Source organism: Labrus bergylta, chromosome 16 (genome assembly GCF_963930695.1).
Source record: "Labrus bergylta chromosome 16, fLabBer1.1, whole genome shotgun sequence".
In the NCBI taxonomy this organism is placed as follows: domain Eukaryota; kingdom Metazoa; phylum Chordata; class Actinopteri; order Labriformes; family Labridae; genus Labrus; species Labrus bergylta.
In genome coordinates, this window is record NC_089210.1 from 19,332,720 (window position 1) to 19,337,506 (window position 4,787).

Sequence of the window (4,787 nt, forward strand, 5' to 3'; positions counted from 1 at the left end):
TTCAAACTATTTCTTATACTTTATATCTATGTGCTTTATATCTTATTTTCATTCCATATGTTATTTATATTTTATATTTCTACTGCTATATTCTGTAAATGAGTTCAGTGAAAATTAATATGGTTATTAATATAGTTACACAGTACACATTGCTGCGAGAGCTAAAAGCACTGCTAGGGAGAGTCAGGATGGGATAGGATGTGGGTAATGGAGAGAGAGAAATAGGAGAGGAGGACAACAGCAAACACAGATGCAGAAGCAGGTCAGGTCAGAAAAGCACATTTCCTTAGAAATAGGCCTCATTTCTATTCTTCTGTGCTTTGTAGACAGGACATCAAGCACAGAGGCACTGATCCAGAGTGGCTGAGAATGCCTCAAAAACTTGGCTGTACCACACACAGCATGGTAAGTTACATTTTTACCTGCATAATTTGTTCTATCATGAATAATCTTTTTTTCCCCCCATTTTCTTTCTTATTTCCTTAGCTACTTGTTATTATATGTGATCTTATTGTGTTGTGCATAATTCAATCACAAAAAAAGAATAAATTAACAGGTATATCTGTGGATATTTAGCTAATTTGATCAATGATTGCTTTACTTTTTAGGGATGTTTTGTTGACTGTGCTGCAAATAAGAAAGGCAGGGCAAAGAGAGCTTTTCTTGAGGTCGGAGTGACTGTATACAGAAAAGATTACTTGGAACGGCACGTCACTGAAGCACCACCAGGAGAGCATCAGATGTCAGGCCTCTTGTTTCATCTGGTGGGTTCTGATTTCAACAGCCGTTTTGTAATAACTTCAGTATATTCAAATCCATTTTTATTAACTTTGTCATTTACAGGCATCTCAATGATGGATTCCTCTGAGCCAACTGTTGTTTTAGAGCACGAGGCAATCATTGGTGGGTTCAAGGGCCTTTACTGGCTCATAAAAAAGTAACTGGCCCCCCACACAAACTACCCAAAGCTGTTGAGCCTGGCTGAGCTTCTAGGATGTAACTATTTCAAGAGATTAAAGGTAAAGGTCCCCTAGCCATAATTTCAAATTTAATTCAATCTTAACATTAATGAATACATTTTTTAAGTATTTTATATTTTACTTTTCCCAACGTCAGATTGACCAGAGGAATAATTATAGATCTCATCGTATCATTGACGGAATGCTTGAGATCTTAGCAGGAGTCATCGAGGAGCCGACTTCCAGGCTAGCACTGATGTCTCTATGTCCAGACTGCTTCATTTGCATGTCTGCTATAGGACCATTTATTTTGTCTGATTTTAGAATTGCATACATCCTTGGTCCGAATGAACTTTTAATACTAAATACTTGCCTTTGCTTTCTCTCAGATACCTGGATAAAGAGGGACATGTGTTGAGTCAATTCCTGGACTTGGTCTCTATTGACGATGGCAAAGCAGACTCTGTGTTGTGACAGCCATCAAGGATGTAATCTTGAGGAAGGGCCTCCCAACAGAGAAACTCTATGGACTTGGGACTGAGGGGGCAGCCGTGATGACAGGTAAATATTTAATGCCTATGTGAGCTTGTTTTGTCTGTTGTATCCCATGCTTGTCACTCATTGATTTTATATACATTTTGGCGGCGTGTGAATGGGGTCCCTATTCAATGGGGGTGAATAGGGACCACCTTTAAGAACTTCATTTATTTTTCAGAAACAGTGCAAATCGTACTGCAACACTCGGGGCAGCATCGGCTACCCTGGGTGTCAGTGATCTGAAAATAAAGGTAATAGTTATTTGATACCATTGTAGTTATCTTCTGTCTATTCATAACTAATCATTCTGTCCTTTATTGCAACATTTTCAGGAAGTGAAGGATACAAGCTGGCTCTTTCAGCACAGGGTCATCGAGACCCTACTGAGGAACTTGAGTGCATTCCTTGGAGCCTTGGCAGAGGAGGCAGAGATGAGAAGATGTCCAGTGGCAAAGGGACCCTACACATTCTGTGCTACATACAGATAAAGCGGCAGCAGTTTACCTCCAGGCTGATGTTTTGCCCCACCTCGCATGTCTGTCCAAAATCTTTCAAAAAGCAAATGTCAACTTTTTACAAATCAAGGAGCAGGTAAGCTTAATGTGTTTATTATCTATATTATCATCTATTTATTCAAATCTGTTTGATTTCACACATTGAAATGAGGGTTGTTTGCAGGTCTGACCAATACTTAACAGCATCTTTTCTTTTTTATATATAGGTTCCTGTCACAATTCAGTCTCTGGCTGGACAGACTCCACTCCCTGGATCATGCCTGCCTCGCCTCCATCAGGACCTCGATGATCCCCAAGGACTCGGAGCCAGCACGAGGAGGAGAGGAATAGGAGAGGGCGAGATGTCATGAAGCGCTGAGGGAGGAGCAGTGAGCCAGAACCCAGCGAGAGGTAAATGTCCAATTTTGAAACTATGAATGAGAGAAAATGGAATTTATACTCCTGAATAGACTATGGCCTGGCCCTTAATGACGGAGGTAACAGTGGGTGTAGGCTCTTTCTAAAAATATGTTGATTTATTCATTGTAGGTCATCCACCCTTACATAACTGGCCTGGAAACACACCTGGAGAGGAGGTTTCATGATCTGGACATTCTTGGGGCCTTCAGTATCTTGGGACCCGCACCGCAATCAACCACTCTACAAGATGATACAATCAACATCTCTCATCTGCGGACTCGCAGGAAATGTTGCCCTGAACATGAGAATGAGGTCCTGCAGGAGTGGTCCTCGTTCAAAAATCATGTCCTTCCTGGGGCATTCACGGTGGGTCAATTAAGCTGATTCTGACTACAATCAACTACAGTTCACAATACACACACATAGACTAATGCCTTGGTAAACCAAATGTTGTTTCAAGAACAATAACCAGGAGATCATGAGTCTGCTGGCAAGCGAGTTTGATGAGTGGACCAACCTCTACCCCTGTCTGAGCCTCCTTGCAGGCATTGCACTTGTTTTACCCGTTTCCTGTGTCAATTACAACGTGATTTCTCAACGGTGAACAGGGTAAGAGCATGACCTTGAACAGGACAACAAATAATCATGCATTTTCTTCATATTAGTGCAGTTTGTGGTATTTTCTTTGCTTTATCCTCAGGTGAAAACAGACCTGAAACCAGCTTCAAGGTGAACACCTGGCTGCCTGCCTGAGGATCTCCATAAACGGACCCCATCCTGAGGCCTTCTCATGTAATAGGGCATTGGAATATTTTTTCAGAAAGCCCCATAAAATAAAATGTTCAAACACATCTTGCAAACTTTGCAACAAGTAGGCTGTGGAGCAGTCAAATGAGCGCTCTGTATATAATTTGAAAGTAAGGCACAACTGGCTTTCTGTCAGGCTGTCACAGTCTGTAGTAAGATGCCAAAGGGGAAACATGTTATGCTATTATTTGGATTTATTATTTATATTTATTTATGTTATATTTGAATAAACAAATCTAATACCCTGATCTTATGAACATTCTATTATTATTATTATTATTGTTATGTATGCACTCGGAAACACTGGGCAGGTACTATACTGTACTATATACTATAAAATGAATGTACAACTTCAGGACATAATTCAGTAAACTTACCCATGTCCCTCCGGCTTGTGTCACTCACATGCTCCATCATTTCTACATTTGATTTTATACAGAAAATGATTAAACTGTTTCCCCTGTATTAGAGAAGCCTGCATGTTTTATGACGCTTCCTCTTGTTTCCGTGCAGCAGATTCTTCAGAGGACCCATTCAGCTCCCGTCAGGATGAATCCTCAGAGGGCGTGAGTCACAACTTTGTGGTGGAGGGTCTCCTCCAGGGGACCAGAGATTTAAGCATCACACCCAGAGACAACCAGGGGGACGTGTTTAGCAGGAAGGCCCGTTCTTTCATCACAGAGGAGAACCTGGAAGCCCTTCGCAAGGCTGACCGCAAGGGCCGGGACGTGGTGGTGGGCCTGTCCAACGCCTGCTGCAAGTGGGGCTGCAGCAAGAGCGAGATCAGCTCCCTTTGCTGAGAGACCCCCACACCCTTCATGTGAGAGGGAAGACACAGGCAGACGAATATGTGTACAACACACATTTATACATCCGCACTTCTGTTTCACTCTTTATAAATCAATCAAATGTCTTCAGTGAAACCGTTAAACAAAAGTTTAAATTGTTGTTTTATTTTGAGTCTGAATGAATGGAAAGGGCTGCTTGTGTCCATAAAGTTTCTGTGTAATTTCTGCAAAATAAAACTCATTTTTGGCTTTTTACATATCATTCAGTTGTTTTTACCTTCTTATATTTTGCTCGACTGTCTAAAATGTGAGCACTAAGCAACATTTAGCGAAGTTACAGTGGCAAGAAAAAAACTGCGTTTAGGAGTCAGAAACCGCAAGCAGAACCGGACTCATGTTGAACGGACGTCTGCTGAAACTACGCTGGGCTCAAAGGCTTTAAATATTTAGGCTGGGCTTGTAAACTGGGATAGAGGGAGATGTAGAAAGAAAGAGATGGATAGAAACAAACAGAGCATCAACAACAACAATGAATACAACAGACGTGACTCTCAAGATTATGTATGTTATTAATCTTGTGTTTGTATAATTCCTTATACACACCAGTAGTTTGCGTGATAGAAATTCATACCACCACTATTTTACTGACAGTGCTTTGTGTTGTTGTTGTTGTTGTTAAGGCTATTCTAAGTTTCATGGTAAGTAAAAGTACTTCATAGTACCTGTGCATGTAGTCTAAGAAGTACTAAGTCCAACCATATCAGAATCATTGTGTACTTATG

General features: G+C 41.0%; 2 long non-coding RNA genes across 2 annotated transcripts; both read left to right on the forward strand.

The window, feature by feature from the left end:
* The first annotated feature begins 270 nt into the window (after positions 1–270).
* LOC136183128 (uncharacterized) lies at positions 271–1,243 on the forward strand. Its single transcript, XR_010668950.1, has 4 exons — positions 271–405; positions 609–764; positions 844–1,019; positions 1,117–1,243. It is a non-coding gene; the product is annotated as an uncharacterized lncRNA (long non-coding RNA).
* Positions 1,244–2,277: 1,034 nt separating this feature from the next.
* On the forward strand, positions 2,278–3,870 carry LOC114921532 (uncharacterized). The gene is made up of 5 exons (XR_010668949.1): positions 2,278–2,401; positions 2,540–2,776; positions 2,871–3,019; positions 3,111–3,202; positions 3,731–3,870. It is a non-coding gene; the product is annotated as an uncharacterized lncRNA (long non-coding RNA).
* Positions 3,871–4,787: the final 917 nt, after the last annotated feature.